The sequence below is a fragment of the Natator depressus genome, chromosome 5, assembly GCF_965152275.1.
Source record: "Natator depressus isolate rNatDep1 chromosome 5, rNatDep2.hap1, whole genome shotgun sequence".
In the NCBI taxonomy this organism is placed as follows: domain Eukaryota; kingdom Metazoa; phylum Chordata; order Testudines; family Cheloniidae; genus Natator; species Natator depressus.
Genome location: NC_134238.1, coordinates 41,598,015 through 41,616,593, shown reverse-complemented (window position 1 = coordinate 41,616,593; position 18,579 = coordinate 41,598,015). Strand labels below are relative to the sequence as shown.

The window sequence follows — 18,579 nt, the reverse complement described above, 5'->3', positions numbered from 1 at the left end:
TATAGCTGTAAAACTAATCTGAAAAGTTTACAAAATAAATCACTTTAAAAATGTATAGTGTGTACCTTCCAAAAATTAAACCTATATCTATCTCTAAGTTGTGAAAAATATGTATTAAGGTTATAACAGCCAACAAGAATGCACTTTTATGTAGAAATCCATGATTAAATATAGTCTTCCTGACTAGTGATTTAAAGCCACCCTACCTCTCCGTGATAATAGCTAGGGATAGCTGAAGCTCTGAACATCTTGGTTGGTTGATTCTGGACCTTATTTACATATTGCTACCCTTCAGACATATAGGATGTCTAGGATTTCATTTGAATCATGTAAAGACTTGTAAATGTTACACTATGATGCAAGTGTAGTATTCACTTTCAGTAAAATGTATAGACAATATTTTGTCCATATGCAATTACATTAGATTCAGTGTAATACAGAAGACTTAAGGCAGAGACTTACAGAAGTTAGAGAAACCACTTAAATTCTTTAAATATATCTGCATCTCTGTTTCTCAGAGACAAAACACAGACATGCTATGGGTGGACACACAATGCCCTGGTGCCTTGTTTCTTTCTCCTCCTTCTCTTTCAAAATGGAGAACTCATCTGTAGTTAACAAGTTTAAGTGCCCATCCGTGTGTCATGCAAAGGTCGGGCTCTCTCCTCAGTTAAATCCCTCAGTAGATCATTCTTGGTTGATAAGGGGTTCAGAAAAACATTTTCCAATAAATAGCCATAATAATAGAGACATTTTCCAATAGTCTAAGGAAATCTTTGGATGTTTGTTTGTCAAAAGGCTTCTGTGATGTTTTCTTGGCCAGATCTTTTATAAGTTGGTACACATCTGATTGTAATGTTCATCCTTCTTAGTAACTTTACATATTTGACGGGGTCAGGCCAGATGGCTACAGGAGAGTGATAGAAGGTAGATATATTAGCCCCAGATTAAGCAGGTCCCTTTTCCCTAAGATAATGGGCTGTTCCAGAACAATCTGGAAGTTGCGGAACCAATTAAGGCAGGCTAATTAGGACACCTGGAGCCAATAAAGAAGCTACCAGAATCAATTAGGACAGGCAGGCTAATCAGGGCACCTGGTTTTAAAAGGACCTCACTTCAGTTAGTGAAGTGCGTGCGAGGAGCTGGGAGCAAGAAGCACGCAAGAAGCTGAGAGTGAGTAGGTGTACTGCTGGAGGACTGAGAAGTGCAAGCGTTGTCAGACATCAGGAGGAAGGTCCTGTGGTGAGGACAAAGAAGGTGTTGGGAGGAGACCATGGGGAAGTGGCCCAGGGAGTTGTAGCTGTCACGCAGCTGTTACAGGAGACACTATAGACAGCTGCAATCCACAGGGCCCTGGGCCGGAACCCGGAGTAGAGGGCGGGCCCGGGTTCCCCCCATCCCCCACTTGATATAAGAGGAGTTGATCTGGACTATGGGTCCCACTAGAGGGGAATGGCCTGTTCCCCGACCCATTGGGTGGGCCAGCAGAGACTGCGGGGATTGTTCTCCTCCTTTTCCCCATGCTGGCCAGTGATGAGGTTAGCCAAGTGAATGGCAGGTTTGTGCCTCTAACAAAAGGAGCCAAACTGAGGACTGCCATGAACCTCTGAGGCAAGCAAATCCACCAGAAAGGACAGAACCCAACAAAGCAGAGGAGGAACTTTATCACAATATATTCTTAAGAAAACTTATTGACCTCTTTACAGAGACGATCCACTGGTATCCTGCATCATCATCTATCTTCCTCAAAGAGAAAGAAAGATCCTAACAAAGACTTATGACTGTGATGGCCAGAACTGCCCACTGTAGCAGATCAGCTATACTTTGTTTGATTGAAATGATATTGAACAGCGTTTGAAAGAATGCAACTGTCAAGTGAGACTATTGTTATTCTTAATATTTCTTCTGCTGTTGTAAAACAGATGAAAGACTCTTGACTGCCACTGAGATGTGAGTAAGAACAGACAGGGTTTCTGGGAATCTGTAAGGAAGCTTGACTGCCAATTGTCTGGTTAATGTAGTGTACAATACTAATAATACTTCAGTAAAAACATGGAAAATACCACACTCTTTGCCAATCACAAGATGGTATATCAACCACATTGTGCTTCAAGCCAAGTACAACTGTCTGGTGTCTGCGCCGGGGGCTGAGAGCATGAAGAGCATTGTTTTTGAATAGAACTCAAAGTGATCTCGATAAATTGGAGAATTTAAACAGAGGAAATTCTATTAAAGCAAATGCAAAGTACTACACTTAGGAAGGGAAAATCAAATGTACAAATACAAAATGGGAACAAACTGGCTAGGCTACAGTACTGCAGAAAAGGATATGGGATTACAGTGGATCACAAATGGAATATGAGTCAGTAGTGTGAGGCTGTTGCAAAAAAGATAGATGTCATTTTGGAATATATGGGCATAATGATTGGAGTCCCACAGGGATCAGTTTCGGGTCCAGATCTGTTCAATATCTTCATCAATGATTTAGATAATGGCATAGAGAGTACACTTACAAAATTTGCAGACAGTACCAAGCTGGGAGGTTGCAAGTGCTTTGGAGAATAGGATTATAATTCAAAATGATCTGGACAAACTGGAGAAATGGTCTGAAGTAAATAGGATGAAATTCAATAAGGACAAATGCAAAGTACTCCACTTTGGAAGGAACAATCAGTTGCACACATACAAAATGGGAAATGAATGCCTAGGAAGGAGTACTGTGAAAAGGGATCGGGGGTTGTAGTGGACCACAAGCTAAATATGAGTCAACAGTGTAGTACTGTTGCAAAAAAAAGCAAACATCATTCTAGGATGTATTAGCAGGAGTGTCGTAAGCAAGACACGAGAAATAATTCTTCTGCTCTACTGCATGCTGATTAGGCCTCACTTGGAGTATCGTGTCGAGTTCTGGGCACCACATTTCAGGAAAGATGTGGAGAAATTGGAGAAAGTCCAGAGAAGAGCAATAAATATGATTAAAGCTCTAGAAAACATGACTTATGAGGGAAGATTGAAAAAATTGGGTTTGAGCTAAATGCAAGGGTTTGTCCCAAGCTTGTGTAAGTCTTTTGGGCAGTTGAGGCTACATAGGGTAAGAAAATGAAGACTCCTTGGGTGGTTCAGAATCTCCCGATGAGAAGAAAGTTAATACCTATTCCGGATATGGTACCATCAGTGCGGCTGGAGGGAAGTTGTAACTCGAGGAAGGAACAGGCGATAAATGTATTCAAGTGGTTGACTCTCCCGAGTGTTATGATATTGCTGGAAAGGAATGGACCCTATGGAAGGGATTCTGGATCCAGCAGTGCAAAGATGTCCTATGAAGTGGCATGGTATTCAGTTTTTCCTGGTGTGAAAGGGGTTGTCTCTGCTTAGACCACTGGAGCCAGAGAGAGTACTATTGAAAACAGTGCCACGGATAGGCGATGAATGGTCTTCATCAGTGCCAGTGGATTCCAAGGTTTGGGAGGTGCCAAGGGTGATGGTACCAATGGATCGCATTCTGGTACCAATGGAGCCTGATGTTTATGGGCTTTTTTGTTAAGCCTCGGGGACTTAAAACGTACTAAGTCTGCTTGGACTGAGATGCTGGGCTTGCTCAGAGCCAAATCAGATTTCTTTGAAGTGGATTTGGAGGAAGACTTGGTCTCATTATGACAGTGCTTCCTGTGTTCCCGAGAAGATTCCGCCAGGGGTGTCTGAGGGTAGATTCTCTGGCACCAGCGTTGGACTTAGCAGCAGGAGGCTTACCTCTTGCTGAATCAGGCCAATATAGGGGGCGGGGAGTTCCCAGCCTGGGTCTGATGGAGGCCATATGGTCTTTTCCATGAGGCATTTTCAAAGGTGGAGTTCCTGTCCTTCTCGGGTATGGCTGGGGAATGAGCAGCAAATACTACACCTCACTGCAATGTGAGCTTCCCCAAAGCCATACAGGCAGCGCTGGAGGTCGTTGTGACCGAGAAGGATCATGGCCAGGGAGCACAGAGTTTAAAGCCTATAGTCCAATACCCGCACAGGGTATGGGGTGGGGAAGGGGAAGTGTTCCCCTTTAGATTAATCCAGCACTAAAACTATGGAATCATTAAAACTTAACTGTACAAGATGCTAAAACAAAGTTAAATATTCTCTTCAGGGATGAAGACGAAGCTGCAGAGAGGTTCCAACCTGTATCATGTGGCAGTGAGAACGAACTGGAGAGGTGGTTGGTCCACCCCGCTCTTTATCCCCTCAGTCAGAGGCACAAGGTGAGCGAGGGTGCATGCGTGGACCAACCAACACTACTTTCAAATCCTCTGGTTTCGGGCACACGGGTGATACATGTAGCCCACAGTGGAATACAATAGGGACCATCACTCAAAGAAGAAAAATACGTTATGAAAATGGGTCATGTCTAAGATACATTTTCATTGCTTTTAGGTCATGTCCTACCTATATTCAATATTCTCAAAGCCACACATACCTTGTAGTTCCATTGACATAAACGTGAAGGATGCTGGGAGCTCAAGGCTTATATATGGTGGCATTCTCAAATTCAACAAGTGTCACAGCATCAGTTGCACTTGATTTGGAGGTTGTCTCTGCAGTCATAAAGGTTAGGGACTTCTGAGCTTTTAAATTAACAACAACAATCTAGACAGCCGTACTAGCCTCAAAAAAATAAAAACCAAAAAAACCCCACCCTGGATTGTTGACAATGTTCCCTCTAATTTTTTCAGCCATGTGCGGAATAAATTTTGTTATTTGCACCAAGGTAACGTGCTGAATCTGCACCACCAGTAGAAACAAAAAACCTAGGTATAATATATTTTTTTTAAAAAAGTTACCAGTAGGGATAATTACTCCAGCCAGGACAGGTTAGGCATTTTAGAACTCACTAGTCAAATAATTAAATATAAAAGTGTAATAAATTTTATGAAAGAGAAATAAAAATTATGAAATGCATAGACCAGTCAAAACACTAAAATAGCTCACGAAAGCTTATGCTCAAATAAATTGGTTAGTCTCTAAGGTGCCACAAGTACTCCTTTTCTTTTTGCGAATACAGACTAACACGGCTGTTACTCTGAAACCGAACAATAATTAAGTAGGTGTTGGGAGATGTGTGAAACACAGAGACTGTGTGTGTGTGTGTGTGTGTGTGTGTGTGTGTGTGTGTGTGTGAGAGAGAGAGAGAGAAAGACACACACACACACAGTGTGACACAGAGACTGTGTGAGAGCGTGCACACAGGAGTGTTGGAACAATGTGTGTCGTGGGGGTGCTGAGAGCCGTTGAACCAGGCTGTAAACCCTGTATATAATGGAAGCCACTTCAAACCAGAGGATGCTGCAGCACCCCCAGCACCCCTAGTTCCAGCACCTCTGCCTGCATGCATGCGTGAGAGAGAGATTGTATGTGTTGATTGCTGGGAAAGTCTCAGAGACTATGTGCTGTCTCTTTAAGGCTCTTACTCACCAGAAGGCTTGTTCAGACCTCAGAGCTGCCGCAAGTCCTGAGCCCTGTCCCTTCTCCCCTGCTCTGTGGAGATGGGGTACAGGGACTGGAGAACACCCTGACATCAGCACCTGCTTCCCCCCAGCTCTGCACAGCCAGCAGGAGGGTCCTGGGAGAAGCTGCAGGAGCAATTTGGCTGCAAAGCAGTGGGAAGGAGGAGCACCTGAAAACATGCTGCCGGATGTGTGCGGCTCCGCTAATCAAGTGGGCAGTGCTTGAATCTCTCCTAGGAGGCCGCCCAACTGCGCAGCTTAGAGAGAACACAGGTTGTTGACCTGATTCCACTCGAGCTTTGATGCTCAGTTTTGTAGGGTATAGGAATGTCTCTGAGTGCTGCACACTCCTGAAATACTGATACCTGGATCCATCTAATCGTCTTCATTGCCCAGCCCTTGCCAAATCTGGAAAGATGTGCAATCTGTGGTCCTGGAAAAGAAACTGTTCACTATCATTAGCATTTCTTGGATGGTCTAGGAGAAGTCACTTAATTGCTTGCTGCCTCAGTTTTCCCATCTATAAAGTGTGGCTAATACTTGAACAATAACTGGGATTTCAATAAGACTTAATTCATCAAAATGATGAATTAAAGTGCTGCAATTCTTCAGATGGAAGGCACTAGATAAGTACAAAATAGTAGTAGTGTAAGAAATTATTCTGGTAGCTATATGTCCTAATGCTTGCAGACAGTTCACATAATACTGATTCCCTATAATTCCATATTTCTGTTCCAGAATATAAACTTGGTATTACTTCAGATATACTAACAAACTACTTTGGGGCCATTTCCATCTCTACCCACTTGGAGATATAACAAACTTAGGTTATCCTATTAAAGCATTCTCTAGTGATTCCCCTTTTTAAAATGCATTGAAACGTTATCTTAATTCCAGCAGTCTACACCTTCCTCAGCCTACTGCATTCCTTTTTAATCATCATCTGTTCTTCCAGCATTTCTAATCTTCCTCGCAGCTTTTTGTGGTTTATTTTAAAGCCTTTTCTGGTTAACAGTGTTGCTTTTTAAGTCCAGCAGGGTGCTTTTAAGAAACTTAGAAGGATAAAAAATACTTTTAGCCATTAATCTTAAGAAGCTCTTCCTTTAAGCCTGTTTGTGATCAGCTAGCCAAGAAAGTGGGGCTGTCTCCCTGGGTTTCTTGATAGTAATAACTTCATCATTAAAGTACCTTCCAAAGACATAGCCTCAGGTTGCTAGTAGTTCATTATTCTTTCCATTTTTAGACTAAACTTTCTTTACATGACTTGCAACTAGATCAGAAATTCCCCAACCCCCTTCCTAAAATAAGATTTCCATACATATACCCATATTACAGATATACAAGGCCTTTCCCTTTAAAGGAGATTTGCTCACACAGAGCCTGTCCTGCACCACTGAAGTCCAAAGGCATTTTGCTATTGACTTCAATGAAAGCAGAATCAGGTCCATAATACTTTACTAATATTCACTCTTGTATGTATAGCAACCTTTTAGTAAAGGAACTGAAAGCATTTAATTAATATTTAGCAACTCACCCTGTAATGTATTATTCTCCACATTTTACAAATGAGTAAAATGAGGCACAGGCTAAATTAATTGATCAAAGCCACATACTGAGCCCTTTTCAGAGTCTGGCACAGAATTCAGGAATCCTGGTTCCCAGTATCTGCTGCTATCATTAACTCAACATTATGTCTTCCCTGCTTGTAAGAATTTGCCGCAAAACAAAGTGGGAGGAGAGGAGAAATCCTATCTCCCAAAAGGGAATAAGTGGATTAGACATTTTTGGATTATCATTGCCTCCTAAAATCAGGCAACTTCTTTGGAGGTTCAGTTTTCGATGTGGTAAAAGCTGAGGTCCAACTACAAAGTTCCTGTACCCATTCCAGCTCTGAACATGTGAGCATTTCTGATAATTATCAAGTTTTGTCTGCATATCTATTTTCACATAGTGCCTGTATCTTGAAATCAATGGATTGCATGACTGAAATGGCTTTGAATAAATAATAAAATCCACAGGAAATCTACTCTGCCAATAAAAGTGTCTGGCTTAGGTCTTAAATAACTGGATTTCTTTGGAGTGAAATTGATCATGCTCTTACTTTTGACCATAACATTTTGAGGTATGGTAAAACAAAGTAATGATGTTTTCTGTGTAGCTTTCAAATCAGTAATAGTTCAGGGTTTTAAAAAACCTGCTGTTCAAAAGGTCTTTAAATCCCATTTTAAGCACAGTTTTACAGAGTCTCAAATCTAGTTTGAAAATTGTTATAATTGCAATTTTAATGAATTAAACTATAAATGTTCCCTAGGTGGCATAAGAGCCAAGCTGAAGTCCCTGCTCCAATGACTAATTATTTATAGAGACTATATAGCTTCTACAGGAGAAATTGAGAGAGACCCATTCCAGCATAACCATTAGCACAGTGGTTAAGGCACCCTTTTTGGAGTGGGGAGATTCCAGTAGGTGGATTCAAACCTGGGTCTCCCACATCTCAGGTGAGTACTCTAACCACTGGGCCAGTACTACTATTTCATATGTGAGTGTAGTCATTTAAAAATGCCTGGAAACAAAACAGTTTAGATTGAACAAAACACTTCATTTCATCTGCAATGGACTTTTTCAAGTCACTGAAGTTTGGATTCGGTTCAACACAATCTGAATTTTTGGGGTTTATTTCAGAACTGCCAGAGAACCAAAAGAGAAGGCCACTTACCAGTAATTGGAGGTTCTTTGAGATGCATGGTCCCTAACTGTATTCCACACGTGGGTGCACTATGCTATATGCCAGAGTCTGGAAGCATTTTTTAGCAGTGTCTGTTGACTCGCACATACATGGTGCCTTTCCTCATGTTCCCAGCCAAAGGTATAATGTAGTGCGGGTCAACGCCTCTCCAGTCTCCTCCTTACTGCAATGGAATCCAGTCTGAAGCAGAGGGAATTGAAGGGCAGGTAGTGGAATACAGATAGAGACCACACATCTCAAAGAACCTCTAGTTACTGGTAAGTAACCTCTTCTTCTGAGAGTGGTAGTTCTTACATGTATTGTACACATGGATGACTCACGAGCAGTGATCAGCGTGGAGGTGGGTACGAGGATGCCGGTGGACGAAGTGTGGTCTACAATACAGCCTGGCCCACAGCAGCATCTGTAACTGCTGCTTGTGTGATGGCGTAGGTGTGTCGTGAATGTGTGGATGGCACACCATGTTGCTGCACGAAAGATGTCTTGCCAGGACATTTCCGCCAGTGAGGCCAGTATGGCAGCTTGCACTCACGAAGAGTGTGCCATGATTCTATGAGCCAGGGGTATATTGGATTGGATTCATGGATGCACCCCGAGATCCATTGGAGATGCAGGGTCTGCCATTATGTCCATGAGTTCACTGACTCGTCTGGCTGAGGTAATGGCTACTAAGAAAGTCACTTTCATTTAGAGGAGGGAGAGGGAGCATATTGCTTGCGGCTCAAAAGGTAGCTTTGTGAGGGCAGAAAGAATAAGACTAAGATCTCATGGTGGTGTGGGAGTCAGTATTGGTGGAAAAGTGATGAGTAAACCTTTCATGAGGCAGATAGTGTTTACGCACCCCACCACTAAGGCTCCATCCACAGGAGGGAGAAAGGCACTGAGTGCTGCTAGGTGAACTGAAAAAGAATTGAGGACCAGGCCTGATGTCTTCAAGGTGAGGAGGTAGTGGAGGATGACTGGAAGAGACACTATGCTCAGTGACTGGCTGTGAAGCATCTCCATTTAGCTCGGTAGCAGGCTCTGGTGGATTCTCTCTGCTCTGGGTAAGGATTCGTCAAACTGGGGTAGAACATGCACGGTCTACCCTCTGTGCCCATCCAAATCCAAGACTGGAAGGTGAAGAGGGCCCGGAATGGGGGGAAAGGCATAGTGGAGGTCGCCTGTCCAGGGGAGGAGAAGAGCACAGCCCTGAGAGCCCTCCCCTAGTGCTTCACCTGAGCAATAGAGGGGCAGCTTTCTGTTCTTATCAGTAGCAAAGAGGTGTCATGGGGGGGGACTCTTTGTGCCCCACTTCATGAAGAGATACATGAGCATGGTGTTGTGTAGCTCCCACTTGGGATTGAGGTATGGCATCCTGCTGAGGTGTCGGCCAGGGAATTGTGGGTGCCCAGTAGGTAGGCGACTTGAAGTGTCACGTGGTTCTTGATGCACCAGTTCCAAAGCCGGACTAACTCGGAGCAGAGGGTACCACCCTACTTGTTGATGTATACTACTGCTGCAATGTTTTTGGAGAGCAGTTGAACACAGAGGGATTGAATGAGCAGGAGGAAAGCCTGGCCTGCCAAACAGACTGCCTGCAGTTCCAGCAAGTTTATGTGCATCCATGCTTCCCATGGCATCCACACACTCTGAGCTGTGTGGTGGCCTAGGTGGGCTCCTAACCCACCAGGGAGGCGTCCATTGTGATGGTGGTCTGTAGTGTGGGACGGGAAAAGGGGGTGCCAGTCATGACCTTGGAGGGATTAGACCGCCATATGAGGGAGGACAGCCCCATCTCGGGAAGGCTGACCTTGGAGTCTATATGGTCTCTGTTGGGTCTGTAGATGGAGAGGAGCCAAGCTTGAAGACAATGCACATGGAGATGTGCGTGTGGTGTCACATAGGTGCAGGCTGCCATATGTCCAGTGAGAAAGAGACAGCAGCAGACCATGGTTTCAAATGCATGTCCACGATGAGAGATGTCAGTGCTGTGAAGCAGTCTGCCAGCAGAAAAGCCCTGGCCACAATGGAGTTGAGTTCCACTCCAATGAAGGGTATCATCTATGAAGGTGTCAACATTGAATTTTCCTCATTGATGTAGATACCTAGGGATGCCAAGAGACTGCTAAGACAGAGGATTGTGGAGATTTCTTGCTGTCCTGATAGTGCCACAAGGAGTCAGTCATCGAGGTAGGGCAATACCGAGTAGCCGAGAGGGCACATCTAGGCCGCTACCACAAAAAAGACCTTTGTGAACGTTCATGGTGCTGTCGCTATGCCTAATGGGAGGACCTGAAACTGTTAATGTTGGTGCCCTACCTGAAAATGGAGGAACTTGTGGTGGGCTGGGTGAATGTCCAGATGGAAGTATGCATCTTTCATGTTGAGAACCGCGAACTAGGCTCCCTGGAGTAAGGAGGGGATAATCGATGTCAGTGTGACCATACATAATTTTGACTTTCAGATAAACAGTGTTCAACACCTGAAGATCTAGCATGGGGCGATGCCCTCTGCCCTTCTTCAGGATAAGGAAGTAAGATGAGTAGAAGTCTTGCCTGCTATAATGAGGTGGGACAGGCTCTCTCTCCCCTTTGAGGAGCAGAGCATCTGCATTTTGTTGAAGGATCAGTTGATGGGATGAGTCCCCATGGCTGGGGTGCCGGGAACGAGAAGAACTCGATGTCGTATTGGTGATAGGTGATCTCCAGTACCCAACTGTCCATGGTGATCTTGCCCCAATTGTGAGCGAATAGGGCAAGACGGCCCCCAAAGATGGTATGCAGTGCTGCAGGTGGCATCGGTGGAGATTCGTAGGTCTTGACCTGCAGGTCAAAACTGTGGGTTGGTCTGCTGCTGGGAGAGGGTCAAAGAGGTGATTGTGGCAGAGGCAGGGAAGTGAGGCTGCTGTGATGGGTGTCATTGACATGGGGGGCTCTTACTGGCGCTGATTGTAGGGCATGTGTGGGCATGGATGGAAAGGTTTGGTTTTTGCTGTCTGCATCTTGGGACCAAAGTATATATACCAAGGGACCGTAGTATGGCTTGAGCCTTCAGTGTGTGGAGGGATTCGTCCATGTTATCATGGAACAGCTTGTTCTCATCAAAAGGGAGGTTCTCAATTGTATTTTGGACCTCCCTGGGAAAACCAGAAAATTGTTGCCACGATTCTTGTCACATAACGACACTGGTTGCTAGAGAGCGAGAGGACGTATCGGCTGTGTCCACTGTTGCCTGAAGTGCAACCTTAGAAACCAGTCGCCCTTCATCTAGCAGCACCTGGAATTGCTGCTGGTGCTCTAGTGGCAGCTTGTTCTTGAACTCTGCTAGCCTGTTGTAGTTGTTAAAGTCATACTTAGTTGGCGATGCAGAATAGTAGTCCTGCAGAAGAATACACCTTCCTGCCCAGCAGGTCCAGTCTCTTAGCTGCCTTGTCTGGAGGAGTAGACTTTTGTGACTGCCGCCATGCCTGTTCCGCAGCTGCTTGGACAACCAGGGAGCTGGGTGGGTAGGTGGGAGAAAAGAAAATCCATCCCTTTAGCAAGCACAAAATATGTCCTCCCTGCCCACTTAGGTGTTGATATAGAACATTGCCGTGGTGTTGTCTGTCATCACTGATACACATCTCCCTGTCAAGTGGGCTCAGAAAGTCTGACATGCCAGGTGTACCACTCTCAGCTCCCTGACATGGATGTGGAGAGCGTGCTCTGCTTGAGATCAGAGGCCTTGTGTCCTGAGGTCTCTCCGGTGTGCCTCCCAGCCCAAGTCCAATGTGTCCATAATCAATATGAGAGTTGGCTGGGGGCTGACAAAGGGGACCCCTGCACACACTAGCTGTGGATCGAGCAACCACAGAAGGGAGTCGAGGACTGGGTGAGGCAAAGTCACAACCCTGTCCAAACTGTCCCTGACCAACAGAAACACTGAGACTAGCCATGATTGGAGCGGCTGGAGTCTAAGCCTGGCATGTTGCACCACGTAGGTACAAGCGGCCATGTGTTCCAGGAGTTTGAGGCAATTCCTTGCTGTGGTGGTGGGGAACTGCCTGGGACTCCGAATGATGTCACCCGGGGCCCGGAACCTTGATTCCGGTAGGTACGCCCTGGCCTGGTTTGAGTCCAGCACTGCCCCAATGAACTCTATCCTCCGATCGGGGGACAGAGTTGACTTCCCCGTGTTCAGGAGAAGGCCCAGTTTGTCGAACGTTGCACTGATGAATTGACTTGTGCCTCCTCTTGAGCCCTGGAGCAGCCCTTGATCAGCCAGTCTTCGAGGTACAGGAACACCTGTACCCAGTGCCTGCGCAGAAACGCAACCACGACTGCCATGCATTTGGTAAATACTTGAGGCACTACTGACAGGCCGAACAGAAGGACTCTGAACTGGAAGTGGTTGTTGTGCACCACAAACTGAGGTATTTTCTGTGGGACGGTGTGATTGCTATATGAAAGTACACGTCCTTCAAGTAGATGGTGGCATACCAGTCCCCTGGATCCAAGGAAGGGCTGATGAAGGCCAAGGAGACCGTTCAGAATGTGAGTTTCGCCATGAACTTGTTGAGCTCTCGCAGGTCTCGGATGGGTCTGAGCCCGCCTTTGGCTTTTAGTATTAGGAAATCTTGGGAATAGAAGCCCTTGCCCTTCTGCTCCTGAGGAACCTCTTCCAGTGCCCCCAGCGACAGGAATGATTGCACCTCCTGTATGAGGAGTTGCTTGTGAGAAGGGTATCTGAAGAGGGATGGGGAAGTGGGGTGGAAGGGCGGGAGGGTAGAGAATTGGAGTGAATAGCCCCTCTCTACCGTGTGGAGCACCCAGCGGTCCAATGTAATACGGGCCCATGCATGGTAGAAAGAGGATAAACGGGACGAAAAGGTAAGGTGGGGTGGATGGATCTAGTCTTTGCACTGGTGCATTGCCCCCAGGTGCACCCTCAAGAGGCCGGTTTTGGGCTTAGGAAGGATTTAGACTGGCCAGAACCCTGGCCAGAGGAGGGATGAGGTCTCTTCCTTGAGTTCCTATTTCTCCTGCATGACCCTTCCTGCCTACCCTGAGGTTGATAATTCCTCTGAAGGGCCTGGGGTCTAAAATACCTCTGTTGGGTGGCAGTGGTGTGGAGGCCCAGGGACTTGAAGGTAGCTCAACAGTCCATGAGGCTGTACAGACGAGAGTCAGTTTTCTTGGAAAACAAAGACTGACCCTCAAAGAGAAGGTCCTGGATTGTCTGCTGCACCTCGTATGGAAGGCCAGAGACCTATAGCCGGGAACTCCTCATGGCCACCCCTGTTCATAGGGAGGAGTTCTGCAAATTTTTGCATGGCCCCCCCACGTATTATAATTGTACCTGCTAACCACTACCTGATGGTAAGTGATACGGAGCTGCAACAGCCCTGGGGAATAGATTTTCCTTCCGAAGAAATAGTTTTTTGACCTCTTGATTCTTGGGAGAAGGCCCCTGGTAGCCCCGGTGCTCACACTGGTTGGTCATGTCCACTATCAGGGGGGCCGACTGGGGGTGTTTGTAAAGGTGTTCATACCCCTTTGAGGGGACAAAGTATCTCCACTTGTACCTCTTGGTGGTAGGTGGCAATGAGGACGGGGTCTGCCACAGTGTCTTCATGACATTGCTGAGGGTTTTAATCAGCAGCAGTGCGATACGGGATGGCCCTGGAGGGGAAAGGATGTCTACCATTGGGTTGGCCTCCACCACCTCAGGTTTAATGTTTAGGTACTGGGCCACCCATCTCAGCAGCTGCTGTAGGACCCGCCTGTCCTCTAAAGCTGGAGCAGTTGCTGAGCCAGCCACTGCCTCATCTGGAGATGGGGAGGAAGAGATGGAGGCCGGTACCAGAGCCTGCTCCGTCCTCAGCCCCTCTGTGGTTCCTAGGAGCAAGGAACACTGGAGCTGCGGCTGGTGCCGGTGGCGGTGCCGCAGATGGAACTGTGATCGGTGCTGAGGATGATGCAGCAATCGGTGCAGAGATCATCGACATCAGTGCAGCGGCCGGATGGGTCCCCTGCAGCAGTGCGGAGGGCATGTGTGGTGGCCCAAAGGATGCGGAGGCTACCGACGTTGGTCTGGAACCATGGCTCTGGTGATAGGCCCAGGGTGTCCAGAAGGGCCACTGAGGAGCCTGCCACTGTCCTGGCCACTGTTCTGAGTAGGGCTGTCAGTCACGGCGAGGAGCGGGATCTTCTGCTCCTATTAGAGCATGAAGATGCTGCTTCTGACTTGGAGGTCTCCAACTGTGAAGACCATGGAAGAGCGGAGCCACTCGGCACCATAAGTGATGCCATGTGCGGGACTAGAGCGGCTCCCCCACGCGGGCCACTGGTGTCAGAGGTCAGCACACAGGGGATGATACCCTCATCGCTGCCAGAATCGCCGGCTCGCCCACAGAGTGGATTGGGCCAGGAACCGGTACCAGCAACCTCTCCTGCCTTGGAGGGGAGGGTGGCGCTGTAAGCACCAGGAGGTCCGATGCCACTTCAAATGCTTCTGGCATTGAGGGAAACTGTAGGTCCTCGTGGTGGCAGACTGGCAAGCGGTGCAGGTCCGGACTCAACTGGACCCCTCTTGGGGCAGGAGTTGATGGAGGCCCCACCGATTGGGCACCCAATGGGGGCTTGCTAGCCACCTGGTCTTTAGACCTGGTCAGAGAGCACCTTCTGTTGGCCTTCTTTCTTTTCTGGGGCACGGGGAGGGAGACTGGTGTCTGACCAATGCCTGGGACCTGTGCACAGCTCTGTGGCGGTGCCGAGGGTCCTTAGAGAGCCTTTCCTCGGCACCGGCTCATGCGTCAATGGTGCCAGAGCGCTGCGCACCAAAGAGGTGGCACTTGGGGCCGGGTCTGCCGCGCCAGGGTCCGACTGAGGCTTAAGTGCTGCCTCCACAAGCAGAACTCGGAGGCGCTGTTCTCTGTCCTTGAGGGTCTGGGGCAAAACCCTCTATAGATTTTACAACGGGTTCTAATGTGACCCTCCCAAAGACACTAAGCACGAAGTGTGCGGGTCACTTCTTGGCATAAACCTGCCATAGTCTGAGCACGGCTTAAAGCCCGGGGACCGAGGCATACCCCAGACCTGGGAAAAACGTGTGTGGGAACCCCCAAAGGAAACTTCTGAGAAAACTAGCTATACTAGCTAAGCTACTACTGAATCTAACTATATACACACGATACTGCGAAACATGCGCTTGCCAAGGCAAGAGCAATGGGGAGTTCCAGCTAGCTGTCACAGGCGGTAAGAAGGAACTGACAGGGGGGTCAGGTCGGCAGGGCATAATGTGGAGCGCCATGAGGGTGCAACTCCAGGGGGCGCCCAGGCCAACCCTACTGGATAGTGCTAGGGGAAAAAAATCTTCCAGTTGTCATGCATGCAACGTGCACACCTGATTGGAAGAGACATGAACAAACACTCGAAGAAAAACTAAACTAACTATACTAACTTAGCTACCTAACACTAAAAAGAACTATATACAACTATTTACAACAAAGTAAAAGTGAGTCACTCTTTTAGAAAACTATGAACGTGAAGGCACAGGAGTTCCAACCTGGGCCATGCAGCGGTAAGAGGGAACTGGAGAGGCATTGACCCGCACTACCTCCTATACCCTCAACTGGGAGCACGAGGAGATGCACTATAGATGTGCAGGTCAACGGGCACTACTAAGAAGTGCTTCCACATGTGGACTACAGACAGGGACCACCACTCAAAAGAAGATCATCAGTTACTTTCCCAACTCTGGTCATAATGCAGTAATTACAACCCATAGTCAGAAATCACAGGTGAACTACCGAGTCCTACTATTCAAATTAACCGAGGTTGTTTTCAAGTTTTTCAGAATTAAAATGTATAGGAGGGAATATCAACTTGGAAGCTCTATCTGTTCAAGTGTGGTTTTTAATCTTTAGGTGTACCAGACCAAACTATGAAAATAGCCTTTCAACATTGCCAGAAGCTGTAGCAGTTAATAATTGAAACATCACTTTCATAATTGCTTCCTAGTTTTCTCCCAGGGCATTTACTTAAGATTATCACCACTGAATAACTGTTACATTTTTTTGAGTATTTCATTGAAGAATATAACTTTCTGAAATGAAAGAAGCTTGACTTGCAGCTGAATTACTGTTGGCAGAAACTAACTTCCAGAGTAAACCTCTTCTCCATATTCAAGAGCAATTGTTGATTCCCCTGTTGAGAGTAAAGGTACTTGTGAAGATTGATCCAATATGCTAAAAAAAATGGCCTGATAAGAACATAAGAATGGCCATACTGGGTCAGACCAAAGGTCCATCCAGCCCAGTATCCTGTCTACCGACAGTAGCCAATGCCAGATGCCCCAGAGGAAGTGAACTTAACAGGTAATGATCTAGTGATCTCTCTCCAGACATCCATCTCATCCTCTGACAAACAGAGGCTAGGGACACCATTCCTTACCCATCCTGGCTAACAGCCATTAATGGACTTAACTTCCATGAATATGATGTTAGAGCCTGCTGATAATACTTTCAGAACATATATTTTACCATCACTTAATTGCAATTCAGAAGAAGTTTTTCCAAGCTTTTTCACATGTCAACAACTTCAGCAGTTGAACTTTAATTTTTCTGTATACAATCAAGTGACACTGTTACTGGCTTCAATATGTGGGGCAACTCTGCAGCATACCTATTCAGATCAATATTTGTTACCTTATGGCAAACGAGAGACAATATCCTATCTATACTCTTCAGATTTTCATTAGCTTGGACCACTCTGAAGCATGAACTTCTAGGCACTCACTTCATCAGTCATGACAAATGTACTACCATCTTCCTATTCATACTTGGCAGCTGCAAAGTGGTTGTTGCAAATCAGTTTAATCATAGTATGAGCTCAGATATTCAGTAAGATTAGAATATGTTCAGAACAGCCATATAAATTTTTTTCTTGTAAAGCTCTCCTCATCTTAGCCCTACTAGAGGCATAGTCTGTCAAGTCACAGTGCACTTAAAATGAACAGGTGTGAGGCACAATGTATCTCCACTGACTGTAGTCAAATGCTCAGATGAATGTGGTTGATTGGAGTTATCAGTGTTTGTCACACAAATAAGCAGCTCCTTCCCCTCAGCTGTTACTATACACAAACAGTAGGTTTATTGTAAATGTTATTCCACCCATTTATATTTTATATACAGGCACTCACTGGACCTTTTTTAAAAACACTTCGTCTTCTCCTTTTCAAATGCTTCTTTGAAGCGGTGTCCAGTCTCCACAAACGCTGATTTAAATAAAAATGCAGTTTAAAAAAAATCAGCATTTTTAATCAATCTTTGTCTCAACCAAATGCTCAATCCCAGCAGTTATAGCAAAGCCATCCTACAAGTGCAAGAAAATATTCCCAGTCGAGATTTCAGAGCAGTCTAGGGGATTTCAACATACCTAAACCAATGGAAGAAAACCCCCAGATTGCTTGTAAAATTCAAAATGGGAAAAAAAGGAAAAAACCCCAAACCTTTAAAAGAAATGAGCCGTTAGGGAGTCTGGCCTGTTCGCCATATTTATGTATTCTGTCCTCACTCATTCTCGCCCCACCCAATTTACAACAGCACTCAACTGTAACTTCATCCCTTAACATTCATGTATGAACAAATTATTGGATTATAAAATCTCTATTAATCTCTGTCCCCGTTCCTTTCCTGCCTCCTGGCAGAACTCCATTGCAAGTCTGAATAGCACAACTCAATGCAATCCAGTCCCTTAGCACTTCTCCAGCTTCTGGCCCTCCACATTCCCACTCCCACATCTCCTCCTCCCCAAACTGTTCACAGTCAGCAGCAAGTCAGTTTATATTTCTGGAAGTTTAAAAATAATTTTAAACATTGCTCTGTAGATATGGGAGAACAGTTCTGTAAAAGCATGGGCCAATCTGTAGATCAATTAAAAAAAAAAAAGGGGGACGGAAAAAAAAACAAGAAAATATATTGCATTCTACATTTCAAGGCCACAGATCTTTGTGCAGGACATTGCTCTTCCCCAGCCTAAAATACAGACCAAAACAACAACGGACAGTTTCAGTTTCTTCTCCCTCCTTACCTGAAACAAGCAGTCTTCAACGTGCATCTGCCCTTTCCCCCCAAACAGTAAAGAAAGCACTTTCCTAGCAAGACAGACAGACAAACAAAAACAGCTGGAGTGCTAGAGCAAGCCATTCTGGAGCTAGGATGAACCAAAAGAGTTAAAGAATTTTTGTTAAAAGTCAACCGGGGAGGGGGGAGGGAGAATGTGAGCATCATTACTTAAATATTTCGTTTCTGATTTTTTTTCCCCACAAACTTCTCAGAAAAGTTCTACCCAGGGATGAGATTTCAGAAAGACCAATTTCTTTTTG

The 18,579-nt window shown here is 45.9% G+C and overlaps 1 long non-coding RNA gene across 1 annotated transcript in view; it reads left to right on the top strand.

The window, feature by feature from the left end:
- Nucleotides 1–18,579, top strand: part of LOC141987370 (uncharacterized) — a 42,719-nt gene that overhangs the window by 7,936 nt on the left and 16,204 nt on the right. Inside the window, exon 2 of the long non-coding RNA XR_012639510.1 lies at nucleotides 4,133–4,244. This is a non-coding gene — a long non-coding RNA (uncharacterized LOC141987370). The remainder of the gene's footprint in view (nucleotides 1–4,132; nucleotides 4,245–18,579) is intronic.